Source organism: Haliotis rufescens, unplaced genomic scaffold (assembly GCF_023055435.1).
Source record: "Haliotis rufescens isolate VD_foot unplaced genomic scaffold, xgHalRufe1.0.p SCAF_48, whole genome shotgun sequence".
NCBI lineage: Eukaryota > Metazoa > Mollusca > Gastropoda > Lepetellida > Haliotidae > Haliotis > Haliotis rufescens.
Genome location: NW_025964201.1, coordinates 1,018,006 through 1,037,319, shown reverse-complemented (window position 1 = coordinate 1,037,319; position 19,314 = coordinate 1,018,006). Strand labels below are relative to the sequence as shown.

Below are 19,314 nucleotides of genomic sequence, written 5' to 3'. Positions count from 1 at the left end.
TACCGAATTTTAAAAGAGTAATCTCTTATCATAACTGAATATCTCAGTTACACGCTACATAGTAAGAGTAAGTGAGTGAGTTGGGTTTAACGCCGCTTTCAACAGTATTCCAGTTATATCACGGCGTGCCAGCTTAATGTGGGAGGAAAGCCCGAAGTGATGCAGGTCTCAGACGTTTACCACTTTGGTAAACCCACGAGCACGGGAATGGTGCTGACAAACCTGGAAACATAATCGGGGCGAACCGGGATTCGAACCCACAATCATAGGTTTCTGGCGTGCCCAAGGGACGCAACTCTGCACAGCGAATCGCGGCGCGCTTAGACGACTGGGCCACCCGTGCCCCCCTACATAGTTAGAAGAATACTAGTAGCTGTGTGGCGTCATAAATATATACTTATTATCTCTAAGAGTAGGAATATATATATAAAATGCTACCACGTTGTGTTAAATAATAACACATTGTTAATACATATAAATTCATTCATAAGCGAGTGATAAAATAAAGGATTTATACATACCCTGTGGGTGACACCGGAGTGTGTCTATAAACCCACATCATATGGGATTATGGATTTCCTATAAAAAGTAAATAACATAACATACATATATACGTACATACAACCATTTCCTTAAATTATAGAAAACCAACTTCTAATTCAATCCTTACATTCAAAACTCCCACTCAAATCATGCTCTCACACTTACTTACATGTTAAACACTTTATACTGATAAAATAGAAGATATCTTGATTATTTGATATCATAGGTAGGCATTTACAATATTTTCCATTTCCATATTTAAATGATAAGTTAGAATTCTGTTTAGGAGAGATAATGTACATAACTAACCCGAACTATATGTAGTCCATGTCCTGTCTGTGCAGAGTTATAAGCAGAGTGAATAAAAAATGTGCAAATGTTAGGGAGGAAAGCTGAAGTGAGATACTGTTAATCAGCTAGGAAGCTGAAAGCTTTTGTATTGACAAGCTAGAGAGTTAGTGACAAAGGGACAGGAATAGACTAACCTGTCCACCTTTCAATAAATTGGACCAACCGCTTGGACTCTTAACTCAAGCATATACATTTTGTACTTATACAACTAATGAAGATACACTCTCTCAAAAAAGAAACGCAACCCCAGTCTGAAAATGTGAGAAAACCCCAAGAAGAAAAATATTGATTGTAAATACAATTTTTCTGATATGCACTTATACCATTTACACTGTTTATTAACGTAAGCGCCCAAACACACCAATTTTCGTGCACAAGGGCATTTTATTGTTACTTTTATCATAGTGAGCAAAATTTTCACGTGGCCCATGCCAAAAGCCTCATGCACGTGCAATTCATGGAAAGAGCAGTAGACGTATGGGTTTATAAAAGCACGTATTGATTAACGATTCACTCTATCATTTTCACCGAAAGACAAGGTCGCATATGCCAAGGTTGAGTGCTGCAGATCGAAATATCGCCATTGGACGTATTGAGGCCGGACAAAGCTTTAGAAACGTTGACCGGCACCTCAATGTTTATAAAACAACGATTTCCCGACTTTGGAAACGATACACCCAGTTTCATGCAACTGAAGATCGCCCCAGAAGTGGTAGGCCATGGGTTACCACACCACCTCAGGATCAATTCATCTGGGTCACCCACCTACGTAATCGGCTAGCCACACCTACCGTCACTGCAACACAGGTGCCAGGTTTGAGAAGAGTGTCCGCACAAACAATTAGGAACCGTCTACGAGAGGCCGGTCTACGTACAAGAAGACCACTTATTGGACCTGTTTTACCCAACGAACATCGATGCCAACGACTCAGGTGGTGCACCAACGTTCGGATATTGACCCTCAGAAACTGGAGGCGCGTCTGGTTTAGTGACGAATCTCGTGTTCTCTTACAACGCCGTGACGGAAGACTGCGTGTCTATAGAAGAGGAAACGAGCGTTTTGCCACGAATTGTGATCGGCAGGTCGACAGATTTGGAGGAGGGAGTGTCATGGAATGGGGAGCCATGTCTTACAACCAAAGATCTGAACTTGTGATCATTCGTGGCAATTTGACAGCCCAGCGCTATATCAATGACGTCTTACAGCCTCATCTTCTGCCGATTATCGACCAACAGAGGGAGTTCTTTCAACAAGACAACGCCTGGCCACACACTGCTTATGCAACAGTGAATTTTCTCTAGAATTCTAACGTCAACGTGTTACCATGGCCCTCCCGATCACCAGACATCAACCCAATCGAACATCTTTGCGATTATCTGGACCGACGAGTACGTGCACGTACACCGCCGCCGCAGACGTTGGATGCACTAGCCGTTGCACTGCAGGAGGAGTGGAGAGCAATCCCTCAGGAAAGAATGTGATTTGATGCACTTCCCGAAGAAAAACCCGTTTTGTTACAATAAAGATGATTAACGATCAGATTGACTGGGAGCCGCCATCTTCTTTGAAGTGATATGAGAGGTGGCACTGATTGATGAGACACTAGAACTAGCGGCTGGTGGCCCCACGATCGAGCCCAGAAAGTCCAGCTTACTTCGGCAAAGGTGGAAACTGGACGTTTATTATCGGTTAACTGCCTTGCATCGGCAAGATGCCTTGGGCAACGAACAAACTCTTACTTCTTTATGCAGGTTGTGTGAGTGGCGGATGATACGGGTAGGTCAGGACATGTTTACACTTTGCGCGAAAATGTGATGTCATCACTGAGTTTCGTGGTCCATTCAAATAATTCTAATAACTATTTTGCCTGTTACAGCCAATAGGATCTGTTTCGGCTGATAATCGAGACTGATTATTTTCTGGCGTTCAGGTTTTATATTTCCACCCGCAACTGATGGAATAAATCCAGCTGTCAAGTCAAGTAAAGTCTGTTCCCATAAATCACACCATGTGATATATGTGAAGAACAGACAGTAGATTGTGATCCGTGTACACTTGAATAGGAAACAAAGTATACCAAAGTACACTCCAAATTGTTGCAAAGCTAACAATAGAGCAAGAGTTTGTTTTTCAATGGTGGAATCATTTCTCTGATGTTTGTCCAACTTTCGTGAATAATAACAAACAGGATGATAAAAATCTGAAGCATCTTACTGCAACAGGACAGCTCCAGCAGCAATGCCACGAGCATCTACACCTAAATTGATTTTTTTTCAACGTTTGATGCTTGGAGTACAGAAGAATTCATGAGAATGGCTTTAATTTCCCAAATCAACCTGACAGTTGCTGTCTTAAACAAATTTCGCCATGTTGCCCAGCAAATTAGTGATAGGTGCTGCCACATGTGAGAATTATATTTCAAAATTTACGGTAGTAACCAGCCATACCCAGAAATCTCATGAGTTGATATTTTGAAATAGCTTCCACCTGACCTTGGCCTATGACATGACCTTAAGATTGTACATGCACCTGTGCAAATTCACGTTTCGTTAAATATATAGTCAACTTGGCTTCCGTGAGTCTCGTGAAAAAGGCACGGGTCCTCTTCAGGTGTTCCTCCCACTCCATGGAATGGTTGATGACATCGTCAACGTAGGCTTTGACGTCCTCATGAGTGGCTGTAATGTCATTGATGCGATGCTGGAAGGTGGATGGAGAGTTCTTGAGCCAAATGTCATAACTTTGTATTGATAAAGTCCATTCAGAGTTACAAATGCTTGGCATGCTCAATCAGTGGAATCTGCCAATACCCCTTCAATAGGTCAAACATGCTTACATACTTACTTACATATGCAGTCATCGATTCTTGGTATTGGATAAAAGCAGTGACACGCTCCATGTCAGAACAACATCTCTTTTTACCATCAGGCTTCGGCACAAGAATGAAAGGTGACCTCCAGTCACAATGTCTTGGTTCAGTCATGTCATTGTTCAGTATGTACTGAAGCTTCAAGCTTGATTCGATTCATACGGTAGGGATGTTGTTTCACAGGCACAGTGCCACCTACATCTACCTTTAGGACACACTACATCTGTGAACAGGTACACCCGTGAACAAGCGAGCAGACTCTTAAATTAACTCTGACACTTGAGCCTTTTGTTCAGATGACAAATGACCTAACTTAGCATCCAAGTAAGCTAAAACTTCAGAATTGTTTAGCGTAGGGCTAACATAGTCAGCAATGCCATGAAACCTGACAAAGTCACAATTCTCAGCAGTATCACACTCTGAAACAATATCTACATGAGAAACAGTGGCAATACCCTACATGGTACATTGTCATTTCTTTTATGATACTTTCTTATCATATTGGCATGCCAGAGCTGTGTCCTTCTACAACAGAGTCAGTGATTTGTCTGTCAATAACATACAGACCTTGGTACCTCGCACGTAATGGTTGACCAGTTATTGGCAAAAACACTAAGACTTTATAGCCCAGACTGAAATTTCTCACTTCAGACTTTTTGTCATAATGTATATTTCATTTTGTCCTGGGATTCCTTCAATGTATCCCTAACAACTTCACAAGCTTTTGAAAACCCATCTCCAAAAGATGACACACTCCAACAAATATATCTTTCAGACTGTAAGGTCTTCTGGCCCATATAACATACAACACAGAGGTACGAACACAAGACGTTTACTAGACAAAGACAATAACGAGACTCCTTACAATCGAAATCGGATCACGCGTCATAGTCCATGATTCCACGTGCAGCCACACACTACTGTTGGGGACCGTTGCGTTCGGGCGAAGCTGTCCAGTACCGGGAACAACCTCACAAGACCTATTATTCAGCCAATGACCCTTTGAGTGCTTTAAAGGTCCACGAACAGTATGGCCAAAGACAAGGCTTAAAGGACTTAAACCTTGGGACTCCTGAACTGACTCCCTCACAGCAAATAACAAACAAATGAATGCCTACATCCAAATCCTTCTCGGTCTCAGTAAGCCCTTACCATACTCTTTATGTCTGATGAAAGACATATTCTTAATAGAAACCTCTCTAAAGCTCCCTGAGATTCAGGATGATATGCCCTAGATTTAATCTGACTTATGCCTAACTGTTACATTGCATGTTGGAAAACGCCTGACATGAAATTAGAGTCCTGATCTGACTGTAAAGTCTTAGGGAAACCAACCATGGTGAAGAATGTTACCGAAGACTTGCAAATAACATGAGCTGTAATTGTCTGTAAAGGAATAGCCTCTGGAAACCTTGTGGAAGCACACATGATTGTAAGCAGGTACTGATTTCCTGACTTAGTTTTAGGCAAATGACCAACATAATCAATGATGACCTTGCTAAAAGGTTCTTCTAAAGCTGGAATGGGTTTCAAACGTGAGGTTGAGATTTTCTGATTAGGTTTGCCAACCATTTGAAACACATGGCATGTTTTGCAAAATTCAGACACACCATGCTGCAAATTCAGCCAAACAATATGGAACAGAATTTTGTCACAAGTTTTGTTCACATCCAAATGACCTGCCAAAGGAGTGTCATGTGCCAAACTCAAAACATGCTTTTGATAAGAATTTGGAAGAAAACTTTATGGAAAACCTTCCATTCGTTATCAGCAGGTACGAGGGCCATTCAATATATAACCAGCCTAACCTATTTGCAGCTGACGACATCAATCAATCTTTATTTCATGTACTGAAGAGGCCACGGGCCTATAGTACAATTTGAAGAATATACAATTTTATACAATTTATGTACATATCTCACCAAATCACCTCACATCAGTCCACATCACATCTCAACACAGTCACATAATTTCACACATACAGTACAATAGCATACCCTGTAATTTCATAATTTCTATTTTACCATATCACAACTTGTTATATCATACAACATATTCTATACCATCATATCATATTGTATCATTATAAGATCATACTATATAGTATTATTTTATATACCATTATCATATCATAACATACCATACATACCATCGTACCATATATCACACCTATATTATATCACATTTCAACATGTCATATCACACACCACATTAGCAATTTCATAGCTTGTCCCATCATATCTTATAATATCATACCATATAATGCCATGCCATTCCATGCCAATTTATATCATACCAATCAATCAATCAATCAATATTTATTCAACACTGGAAGACCGAAAGCCATATAATATGTACACTTAAAAACAGTATTTACCTGACACCTTCATTCGCCTGTCTTTGACAACCAGTTGTCTCACAGCACTGGTTTGTTCATTGGTCACCTCTACAGGCCTGCCAGGGCGTGGCTCATCTTTCAAGTTCACCCGATCCCTCTTAAATTCTGCAACCCAGAATTTGACCTGTGCATACGAAGGTGCACTGTCACCATAAACATCTGACAATTCATCATGTAGCTCCTTTGCCGGTTTCCCTTTTAAGAAGAGGTACCTAATAACAGCCCTGTATTCAACCTTTGATGAAAATTTGGCAGAATCTACCCTTGCCATCCTTATAGATCATGTGTGTGACTTCAAATACAATTTCCTCAGTGAAACATTGTCTATGCACGTGACATTCATTGATGCACAGCACGTGACAAGCATGCAACCGTTAAGATCTGATAAAAAACTTAGGCTGGTTATATATTGAATGGCCCTCGTACATCTAGGGGCCTCCATTTCCTCTTCAAAACGATATTCTTGAAATAATAGCAAACTGGAACCTTGCCTGCTTCTCCCCAAGAGAGAACTTTGAGTTCTGGGTCTTACCCCTGTAACGTATCTAACTGTTCCTGAACTGGTTCCTCAACAGCAAAACTTTGAGAATATTAGTACTCTCCCTCGAAAATTTAAACATTTCAAGAGAATGATCAATAAAGTGCCAGGCTAATAATGGTCTCTCGAATTGTTCTAACTTTATACTTCATATACAAAATGCGGCGGTCTAGCATTTGCAGCTATAGTTAATAATACCTCGAGTTCCAGGTAGTCCAGCATTGTCAGCTAGTATATCATACCCAGAGGCTTGATAGTTACAGCAGCAGTTTGGTTGATTATTATAACTTGGCCTCAGTGCAATGTTTCTGAAATAATTCCGAGGCAGCCTTAACGTTTAACTTGTTGGCTGTTTACTGTAGATTGGACGCTAAAGCATTAAACCTGTCAATGCGCATGTTCACGGGGAATTAGCTCTTGGGGAAATAAAGAACAAAATCGACATCACTGTCCCGGAACGCTTTATGCACAACATGTAAACAATAAACAACAATTGCACAATGAGCGGAATGCCTGCTCTGACAACACAAACACAGCGATGAGCGGACCTTCCAGCTCAGGCATATATGAGGTGAGCGGAGCTCCAGCTCACCTCAGGACGTTTCCTACAAGCGGCACGTCCTACTCGAGGTCGTCCCTACCCCATACGTTTCAGTTTGAAACAAATTTATCATCACCGGTGGTAAGTTAGATTATTGTTGTAACACCTTATAACAGGATATCGCCGTCGAGACAGAGTCTTACGCTGTTTCGCTGTTGTGTTGAAAACATGTCATCGTGTTATCTTTTGTTTGTATCTTATTTCACGTTACTTGTTTTCGTGTTTTGCAGGATGTCACGTCTTGCAGGATGTCAGCGGATGTCACTTCAAGAAACATAGATGGTTAATCTTTCAAACATACTTTGCTTTTAGCTGTCGACACTGACAACACTAATTAAAGAAATTTGCCTCATTTTTTTGGTTCATTACATTTTGCAGGTTCTGCTTATTCACTAGTAAGTATAATTTAGCCAATTCCATTTTCTTCACAATATTCAGGAGCAGGGGCTACATTCTGTACAACACTTTCGGAGTAAGTTCATGTATCAGATCGGTATATAGGCCACATTATAGCAGTCATAAAATGTCTAATAAATCTTGTCCTTGACTTGTCTCTCTGCAGGTCACTCCTTGTTGTTTGCGGTTGTGTCCCGCTTGTATTTTCAGCCTGCTTTAAAAGGCAGACAATCGAATGTCATTCGATTGAACTTGTCATACCCTCGATGTGTTTACAAGTGATAAAACTTCCTCTACTATGTTGGTTAATCCCATCTGATTTGCGAATATCACATTTACTAGTATTCAGATGTGAATTAGATACCACATCAAACAGGAAACTTGATGTCCGGGCAACCTGACCACCCGATCCCGTTAGTCGGCTATTAGTCGGCTGAAATATTGACCAAGGCCGGAACTTCACTTGGGAAGAACTGGCCAGGGGGATATTTAACACTAAAGGACCCCCAAAGAGCCAGCAAGTGTCCGTATTTCAGACATTTAAGTGAAGCCTACTATTCCAGCCCCTGAAGCAGTGCTTACAAGATCTGGAAGACCTGTACGATCACCAAGCTACCTGAAAAAATATGAAACTAGCTAAAGTATGTGTGAGATCGAATTCTAGGTCCGTGATTGGCTACTCCATGGTGATGACCAAAGGTCAGATTATTACATCTGTGTCGAAACGTTATCATTTTAGAGTGTTCAAAAAATATCCTTTGATCTCATTTAGTTTTCATTATCATCAAAAACCTTTTTGTGGATGGTCATGTAACAAAAGGTAAAATAAGTAAGCTGGATGACGTCACTCATGGCCGTTTTGTTATGTATTAATGCGTCACCGTGATCATGACAATACACATTAGATGCTAAAATGGTGCGTGTTAGGGTTTGTCACAATTGTTTACAACTGTATCTGACAGTCACTCGTGTAGTAATCTCTATTTTCATACAAGCTTTTATGTTATCATAGGTGCGTAAAGATAAAGTAAAATACTACCACTGTTTTGGGCCACAGATGCATGCCGGTGTGATGTTGTATTTGTATATCTACAGTAGTTATCAATAATCAACATGACGGGCTGCCTATTGAATGCTTAACTGCATATTGTGTCTCCGAGTCTATATATTCTTCAAATATTTGTATCTTCTTGTCGAGCCATCATATCATTTGAAATACATTCTGTGAGATTTATTCAGCCTTGGTTACTTTGGATGGTCACGGTGTAGTTCCACAACATTTGACTGCACTTGATTAACACTGTCTCAAAATGTCCATTTATGCAATTGAATCAAAGAGGCTTCATTGAAGAGAAACGTGTTATGTGAACTGAAAGACATATTTTTTTTATTTTATCTACTGTTTTAGGTCACCGGTTGACTTTGGATTAAAACAAGTAAGATCCATACCTATTTATCTATCTACTATTGTCTTTTCCATACAGTCTTCGAATTGACTGAGCATATTGTGTGTACCGACCATATCTATCACTGCATATGTATCTTCATTTTTGCAAATATATCTCATTATTATGTTCACGAAACCCAATATTTATTTACTATATTATATTATAATCCGTTTCGAACTTTAACCCAAACAGACTGCATAGCAAGTTAATTGTTGACTTGAAAAAAACAATGGGAACAAATGGTACAAAAAGGGACTTGTATTTGACATCCTTTTGGTCACTGAGGGTTCAATTTGGAAATGTCATCCATGTCTACAATAAAACGTTTTGTAAGTTTAACTGAGGCCTTGAATGTTGTAAGATGTCGCATGATAAAAGAGTTGTGAAATGTAGACAATGAAGGCTGGACCTGCGGGATAATTGCTCGACATAAAGGAAAGGTTGACTATTGGAAAGTTCAAAGTCATCCCTCTTGGCATACAGTCTTGCGGAAAGTCTGCATTTAAATATGAAACAGACAAAGTGGTCTCCTTTAAAATCAGTTGAAGGGAATTGACTAGTTGATGCTTAAGTAAGTCTTAGACTGTTTCTTTTGTTATCTTCTAGAAAGAGGAATGGGCCTCTGTGCAATAACTGTACCATTTAGAAATGTAGATGCCTCAAGCTGGTGCAGATGGCGTATTGCTCGAAATGAATGGGAAATTCACGATTACGAAGTCGAAATTGTCCCTCTTGTCGCACAACTTTCCAGGTTTTGCATTTTCCAGGTTGGCACTGGATATGGTTCCTCAGTTGTGTCTTTGATTGGTGAAGATTATCATTGATATTGCTGTTGGATGAGTGAGGTCATCAAAATATCTTATACTTCTTTGAGTTTGATTTTGTCACTTTCAGTGTGGGTGTGTAAGTCTTGCAACACTTTCTGTGATAATGCATTGGACCAATGCAGTTCATGTGGATCTAAAAAAGAAGCTAATGTGCCCAAGAAGAAACTTTTAATAAGTAAGAATTTCGTTTCTCTCATACATGAAAACATTCTGCGATCATAAACATCTGAGCAGTAATGATGCAGTAACGTATTCATGGATGCATTAGCATCGGCCTCAACTTTAAGCTTCAAAAGTTGCAGGGGACAGATCATGTATTTATTAACGTGTTTGGGATGGGGTAGGGGTTGAATTGGTCTTACGACTGTATCATATTTAGCTGACCCCCCTATTTTATGTTACATATTTTCATGCCAAGCTCCACCCCCCCCCCCCCCCCCCCCCCCCACACACACACACACACCCAAAATACGAGAAACATATTTAGAAAAAGAAAGAAAGACAAGTCACTAAAGAATGTCAGGAAAATTGAAATACCCTATTTTCCAAATAATTTACTTTTGAATTGACATGAAGTTTGTCTCAAGTTATTAAATGAAAACAACACGAATGAGACTACTAACTGAGAAAAACTTGAAAAACTCCATTTATCCTCACCTTATCTAAAAACAACATTTGTTTGTTGGACTTGGTGGATGTCCGGAAAATATATATGTGATGTTTTTTTTATAACTTGTATGTTTTGGTCTATCCTCAGTTTACTGTAATGAAAAATCAGCCAGGAAATTATCATACACCTTCTAATCAGAATTGATTGTGAGCTATTTAAACGTCTGCTAATTACAATATGCACATCAACATATCTTAACCACCACATGTCTCATCTAGTCCATTTGCTAATATATGTATTTGTATAATATGCATTATCTTTCAGATCCTTTGTTCCAAGTTGAAGGGCCACCAGGTGAATATATGCCTGATCATTTAGGTTGATCCATGTACAGAAGACATTTCGACATTTGTGGCATGTCTTCTGTACACATGTATTATATGAATGTGTAGCGTCCAATGAAAATATACAGTTTTGATATGAATATAGTTTCCATATAGTTGGAAATATTTCAGCAGACTTGGATGCATTAGCACCAATGGTGCTAACGTAGTAAAATTAGGTTTAAAATTTGTCATTAGGGGCAAGTTGGCAAGAGCAATCAGAGTTAAAAGTGACAGGTGGGTGATCATAAAATGCTAAACACTTGTAGGATGGAAACATTAAATAGAATTGTTAGAACATTGGTCACATGTTTGAATATTATGTTCACTACTCTGGGGACATCTACACTACGAAACAGGAAAGTCATGACAAGATCACAAGACATGGAGGATAAGTTACCAAAGACATAAACTGTGCAAGGGGCATGGCTGTTATATTGGCTGCATCCCTCTATTTATGATAAATGCTTTGTGTAACATGAATTGTGCAACCACTTTACACAAAATATTATGTTTACTAGCTCCTGCTCCAAAACCAGTGTCAACAAGTGCAAAGAAACTTCCTTCAGGTAATTATGTAAGTAGTATAGACGATGGGGGTGCGGTGACACCCCATCCTGGACCAGTTCCAGCTCTTGAAAATGCTTCCATACGGGGCTTAAGTTTTACCAATTATTTGATGATGATCCAATGATCGTCATGTATGGCATCAATGTTGATCAAGATGCCACCCTATATAGAGGAAACAATTTTTTCTTCATCTCCTACCAGTTCTCTGGCTTGGGCATGGGATACTTGGCATGCTTGTTGTCTTCCCTGTTCTATGAACTTGTTTTTTTCATCTTTACTAATGAAACTGGTCTTACGAGTTTGATTTATTCTCTTGTTTCATTGTGTTGTATTTGGTGAGTTCTGACAGCACTAAATGAAACTCAGATATCTTACAATCAGCTAGTGTTTTTGAGATATGATCTTCAATGCTATTTAACTTTGCTTCAGTTAGTACACCAATCCTATCATGTTTTAAAGCTTTCATTGCATCTTGCGAGAAATAAATTAAAGAGCTATTTCTGTCAGTCCAGAGACTCCTGCTGCTACTTCCATGCCGATATGACTTGGTGGATGTCCGGAAAATATATATGTGATGTTTTTTTTATAACTTGTATGTTTTGGTCTATCCTCAGTTTACTGTAATAAAAATCAGCCAGGAAATTATCATACACCTTCTAATCAGAATCGGTTGTGAGCTATTTAAACGTCTGCTAATTACAATATGCACATCAACATATCTTAACCACCACATGTCTCCTCCAGTCCATTTGTTAATACATGTATTTGTATAATATGCATTATCTTTCAGATCCTTTGTTCCAAGTTGAAGGGCCACCAGGTGAATATATGCCTGATCATTTGAGTTTATTCATGTTTACATTTCGACATTTGTGGCATGTCTTCTGTACACATGTGTGATATGAATGTGTAGCGTCCAATGAAAATATACAGTTTTGATATGAATATAGTTTCCATATAGTTGGAAATATTTCAGCAGATTTGGATGCATTAGCACCAATGGTGCTAACGTAGTAAAATTAGGTTTCAAATTTGTCATTAGGGGCAAGTTGGCAAGAGCAATCAGATTAAAAAGTGACAGGTGGGTGATCATAAAATGCTAAACACTTGTAGGATGGAAACATTAAATAGAATTGTTAGAACATTGGTCACATGTTTGAATATTATGTTCACTACTCTGGGGACATCTACACTACGAAACAGGAAAGTCATGACAAGATCACAAGACATGGAGGATAAGCTACCAAAGACATAAATTGTGAGATGGGCATAGCTGTTATATTGGCTGCATCCCTCTATTCATGATAAATGTTTTGTATCACATGAATTGTGCAACCACTTTACACAAAATATTATGTTTACTAGCTCCTGCTCCAAAACCAGTGTCAACAAGTGCAAAGAAACTTCCTTCAGGTAATTATGTAAGTAGTATAGACGATGGGGGTGCGGTGACACCCCATCCTGGACCAGTTCCAGCTCTTGAAAATGCTTCCATACGGGGCTTAAGTTTTACCAATTATTTGATGATGATCCAATGATCGTCATGTATGGCATCAATGTTGATCAAGATGCCACCCTATATAGAGGAAACAATTTTTTCTTCATCTCCTACCAGTTCTCTGGCTTGGGCATGGGATACTTGGCATGCTTGTTGTCTTCCCTGTTCTATGAACTTGTTTTTTTCATCTTTACTAATGAAACTGGTCTTACGAGTTTGATTTATTCTCTTGTTTCATTGTGTTGTATTTGGTGAGTTCTGACAGCACTAAATGAAACTCAGATATCTTACAATCAGCTAGTGTTTTTGAGATATGATCTTCAATGCTATTTAACTTTGCTTCAGTTAGTACACCAATCCTATCATGTTTTAAAGCTTTCATTGCATCTTGCGAGAAATAAATTAAAGAGCTATTTCTGTCAGTCCAGAGACTCCTGCTGCTACTTCCATGCCGATATGACTTGGTGGATGTCCGGAAAATATATATGTGATGTTTTTTTTATAACTTGTATGTTTTGGTCTATCCTCAGTTTACTGTAATAAAAATCAGCCAGGAAATTATCATACACCTTCTAATCAGAATCGGTTGTGAGCTATTTAAACGTCTGCTAATTACAATATGCACATCAACATATCTTAACCACCACATGTCTCCTCCAGTCCATTTGTTAATACATGTATTTGTATAATATGCATTATCTTTCAGATCCTTTGTTCCAAGTTGAAGGGCCACCAGGTGAATATATGCCTGATCATTTAAGTTTATTCATGTTTACATTTCGACATTTGTGGCATGTCTTCTGTACACATGTGTGATATGAATGTGTAGCGTCCAATGAAAATATACAGTTTTGATATGAATATAGTTTCCATATAGTTGGAAATATTTCAGCAGATTTGGATGCATTAGCACCAATGGTGCTAACGTAGTAAAATTAGGTTTCAAATTTGTCATTAGGGGCAAGTTGGCAAGAGCAATCAGATTAAAAAGTGACAGGTGGGTGATCATAAAATGCTAAACACTTGTAGGATGGAAACATTAAATAGAATTGTTAGAACATTGGTCACATGTTTGAATATTATGTTCACTACTCTGGGGACATCTACACTACGAAACAGGAAAGTCATGACAAGATCACAAGACATGGAGGATAAGCTACCAAAGACATAAATTGTGAGATGGGCATAGCTGTTATATTGGCTGCATCCCTCTATTAATGATAAATGTTTTGTATCACATGAATTGTGCAACCACTTTACACAAAATATTATGTTTACTAGCTCCTGCTCCAAAACCAGTGTCAACAAGTGCAAAGAAACTTCCTTCAGGTAATTATGTAAGTAGTATAGACGATGGGGGTGCGGTGACACCCCATCCTGGACCAGTTCCAGCTCTTGAAAATGCTTCCATACGGGGCTTAAGTTTTACCAATTATTTGATGATGATCCAATGATCGTCATGTATGGCATCAATGTTGATCAAGGTGCCACCCTATATTGAGGAAACATTTTTTTCTTCATCTCCTACCAGTTCTCTGGCTTGGGCATGGGATATTTGGCATGCTTGTTGTCTTCCCTGTTCTATGAACTTGTTTTTTTCATCTTTACTAATGAAACTGGTCTTACGAGTTTGATTTATTCTCTTGTTTCATTGTGTTGTATTCGGTGAGTTCTGACAGCACTAAATGAAACTCAGATATCTTACAATCAGCTAGTGTTTTTGAGATATGATCTTCAATGCTATTTAACTTTGCTTCAGTTAGTACACCAATCCTATCATGTTTTAAAGCTTTCATTGCATCTTGCGAGAAATAAATTAAAGAGCTATTTCTGTCAGTCCAGAGACTCCTGCTGCTACTTCCATGCCGATATGACTTGGTGGATGTCCGGAAAATATATATGTGATGTTTTTTTTATAACTTGTATGTTTTGGTCTATCCTCAGTTTACTGTAATAAAAATCAGCCAGGAAATTATCATACACCTTCTAATCAGAATCGGTTGTGAGCTATTTAAACGTCTGCTAATTACAATATGCACATCAACATATCTTAACCACCACATGTCTCCTCCAGTCCATTTGTTAATACATGTATTTGTATAATATGCATTATCTTTCAGATCCTTTGTTCCAAGTTGAAGGGCCACCAGGTGAATATATGCCTGATCATTTAAGTTTATTCATGTTTACATTTCGACATTTGTGGCATGTCTTCTGTACACATGTGTGATATGAATGTGTAGCGTCCAATGAAAATATACAGTTTTGATATGAATATAGTTTCCATATAGTTGGAAATATTTCAGCAGATTTGGATGCATTAGCACCAATGGTGCTAACGTAGTAAAATTAGGTTTCAAATTTGTCATTAGGGGCAAGTTGGCAAGAGCAATCAGATTAAAAAGTGACAGGTGGGTGATCATAAAATGCTAAACACTTGTAGGATGGAAACATTAAATAGAATTGTTAGAACATTGGTCACATGTTTGAATATTATGTTCACTACTCTGGGGACATCTACACTACGAAACAGGAAAGTCATGACAAGATCACAAGACATGGAGGATAAGTTACCAAAGACATAAACTGTGCAAGGGGCATAGTTGTTATATTGGCTGCATCCCTCTATTTATGATAAATGCTTTGTGTAACATGAATTGTGCAACCACTTTACACAAAATATTATGTTTACTAGCTCCTGCTCCAAAACCAGTGTCAACAAGTGCAAAGAAACTTCCTTCAGGTAATTATGTAAGTAGTATAGACGATGGGGGTGCGGTGACACCCCATCCTGGACCAGTTCCAGCTCTTGAAAATGCTTCCATACGGGGCTTAAGTTTTACCAATTATTTGATGATGATCCAATGATCGTCATGTATGGCATCAATGTTGATCAAGATGCCACCCTATATAGAGGAAACAATTTTTTCTTCATCTCCTACCAGTTCTCTGGCTTGGGCATGGGATACTTGGCATGCTTGTTGTCTTCCCTGTTCTATGAACTTGTTTTTTTCATCTTTACTAATGAAACTGGTCTTACGAGTTTGATTTATTCTCTTGTTTCATTGTGTTGTATTTGGTGAGTTCTGACAGCACTAAATGAAACTCAGATATCTTACAATCAGCTAGTGTTTTTGTTATATGATCTTCAATGCTATTTAACTTTGCTTCAGTTAGTACACCAATCCTATCATGTTTTAAAGCTTTCATTGCATCTTGCGAGAAATAAATTAAAGAGCTATTTCTGTCAGTCCAGAGACTCCTGCTGCTACTTCCATGCCGATATGACTTGGTGGATGTCTGGAAAATATATATGTGATGTTTTTTTTATAACTTGTATGTTTTGGTCTATCCTCAGTTTACTGTAATGAAAAATCAGCCAGGAAATTATCATACACCTTCTTATCAGAATCGGTTGTGAGCTATTTAAACGTCTGCTAATTACAATATGCACATCAACATATCTTAACCACCACATGTCTCCTCCAGTCCATTTGTTAATACATGTATTTGTATAATATGCATTATCTTTCAGATCCTTTGTTCCAAGTTGAAGGGCCACCAGGTGAATATATGCCTGATCATTTAAGTTTATTCATGTTTACATTTCGACATTTGTGGCATGTCTTCTGTACACATGTGTGATATGAATGTGTAGCGTCCAATGAAAGTGTACAGTTTTGATATGAATATAGTTTCCAAAAGTTGGAAATATTTCAGCAGATTTGGATGCATTAGCACCAATGGTGCTAACGTAGTAAAATTAGGTTTCAAATTTGTCATTAGGGGCAAGTTGGCAAGAGCAATCAGATTAAAAAGTGACAGGTGGGTGATCATAAAATGCTAAACACTTGTAGGATGGAAACATTAAATAGAATTGTTAGAACATTGGTCACATGTTTGAATATTATGTTCACTACTCTGGGGACATCTACACTACGAAACAGGAAAGTCATGACAAGATCACAAGACATGGAGGATAAGCTACCAAAGACATAAATTGTGAGATGGGCATAGCTGTTATATTGGCTGCATCCCTCTATTAATGATAAATGTTTTGTATCACATGAATTGTGCAACCACTTTACACAAAATATTATGTTTACTAGCTCCTGCTCCAAAACCAGTGTCAACAAGTGCAAAGAAACTTCCTTCAGGTAATTATGTAAGTAGTATAGACGATGGGGGTGCGGTGACACCCCATCCTGGACCAGTTCCAGCTCTTGAAAAATGCTTCCATACGGGGCTTAAGTTTTACCAATTATTTGATGATGATCCAATGATCGTCATGTATGGCATCAATGTTGATCAAGGTGCCACCCTATATTGAGGAAACATTTTTTTCTTCATCTCCTACCAGTTCTCTGGCTTGGGCATGGGATATTTGGCATGCTTGTTGTCTTCCCTGTTCTATGAACTTGTTTTTTTCATCTTTACTAATGAAACTGGTCTTACGAGTTTGATTTATTCTCTTGTTTCATTGTGTTGTATTCGGTGAGTTCTGACAGCACTAAATGAAACTCAGATATCTTACAATCAGCTAGTGTTTTTGAGATATGATCTTCAATGCTATTTAACTTTGCTTCAGTTAGTACACCAATCCTATCATGTTTTAAAGCTTTCATTGCATCTTGCGAGAAATAAATTAAAGAGCTATTTCTGTCAGTCCAGAGACTCCTGCTGCTACTTCCATGCCGATATGACTTGGTGGATGTCCGGAAAATATATATGTGATGTTTTTTTTATAACTTGTATGTTTTGGTCTATCCTCAGTTTACTGTAATAAAAATCAGCCAGGAAATTATCATACACCTTCTAATCAGAATCGGTTGTGAGCTATTTAAACGTCTGCTAATTACAATATGCACATCAACATATCTTAACCACCACATGTCTCCTCCAGTCCATTTGTTAATACATGTATTTGTATAATATGCATTATCTTTCAGATCCTTTGTTCCAAGTTGAAGGGCCACCAGGTGAATATATGCCTGATCATTTAAGTTTATTCATGTTTACATTTCGACATTTGTGGCATGTCTTCTGTACACATGTGTGATATGAATGTGTAGCGTCCAATGAAAATATACAGTTTTGATATGAATATAGTTTCCATATAGTTGGAAATATTTCAGCAGATTTGGATGCATTAGCACCAATGGTGCTAACGTAGTAAAATTAGGTTTCAAATTTGTCATTAGGGGCAAGTTGGCAAGAGCAATCAGATTAAAAAGTGACAGGTGGGTGATCATAAAATGCTAAACACTTGTAGGATGGAAACATTAAATAGAATTGTTAGAACATTGGTCACATGTTTGAATATTATGTTCACTACTCTGGGGACATCTACACTACGAAACAGGAAAATCATGACAAGATCACAAGACATGGAGGATAAGTTACCAAAGACATAAACTGTGCAAGGGGCATAGTTGTTATATTGGCTGCATCTCTCTATTTATGATAAATGCTTTGTGTAACATGAATTGTGCAACCACTTTACACAAAATATTATGTTTACTAGCTCCTGCTCCAAAACCAGTGTCAACAAGTGCAAAGAAACTTCCTTCAGGTAATTATGTAAGTAGTATAGACGATGGGGGTGCGGTGACACCCCATCCTGGACCAGTTCCAGCTCTTGAAAATGCTTCCATACGGGGCTTAAGTTTTACCAATTATTTGATGATGATCCAATGATCGTCATGTATGGCATCAATGTTGATCAAGATGCCACCCTATATAGAGGAAACAATTTTTTCTTCATCTCCTACCAGTTCTCTGGCTTGGGCATGGGATACTTGGCATGCTTGTTGTCTTCCCTGTTCTATGAACTTGTTTTTTTCATCTTTACTAATGAAACTGGTCTTACGAGTTTGATTTATTCTCTTGTTTCATTGTGTTGTATTTGGTGAGTTCTGACAGCACTAAATGAAACTCAGATATCTTACAATCAGCTAGTGTTTTTGTTATATGATCTTCAATGCTATTTAACTTTGCTTCAGTTAGTACACCAATCCTATCATGTTTTAAAGCTTTCATTGCATCTTGCGAGAAATAAATTAAAGAGCTATTTCTGTCAGTCCAGAGACTCCTGCTGCTACTTCCATGCCGATATGACTTGGTGGATGTCTGGAAAATATATATGTGATGTTTTTTTTATAACTTGTATGTTTTGGTCTATCCTCAGTTTACTGTAATGAAAAATCAGCCAGGAAATTATCATACACCTTCTTATCAGAATCGGTTGTGAGCTATTTAAACGTCTGCTAATTACAATATGC

The 19,314-nt window shown here is 38.3% G+C and overlaps 1 protein-coding gene across 1 annotated transcript in view; it reads left to right on the top strand.

Moving 5' to 3' along the window:
* The window catches only part of LOC124117236 (protein mono-ADP-ribosyltransferase PARP15-like), a 67,562-nt gene that overhangs the window by 9,864 nt on the left and 38,384 nt on the right, over window positions 1-19,314 (top strand). The window contains exons 2-14 of the mRNA XM_048383392.1: window positions 10,040-10,147; window positions 10,907-10,936; window positions 11,487-11,534; window positions 12,326-12,355; window positions 12,901-12,948; window positions 13,740-13,769; window positions 14,315-14,362; window positions 15,154-15,183; window positions 15,729-15,776; window positions 16,569-16,598; window positions 17,143-17,190; window positions 17,983-18,012; window positions 18,558-18,605. The gene's annotated coding sequence lies outside the window, so the exon portion shown is untranslated. The remainder of the gene's footprint in view (window positions 1-10,039; window positions 10,148-10,906; window positions 10,937-11,486; window positions 11,535-12,325; window positions 12,356-12,900; window positions 12,949-13,739; window positions 13,770-14,314; window positions 14,363-15,153; window positions 15,184-15,728; window positions 15,777-16,568; window positions 16,599-17,142; window positions 17,191-17,982; window positions 18,013-18,557; window positions 18,606-19,314) is intronic.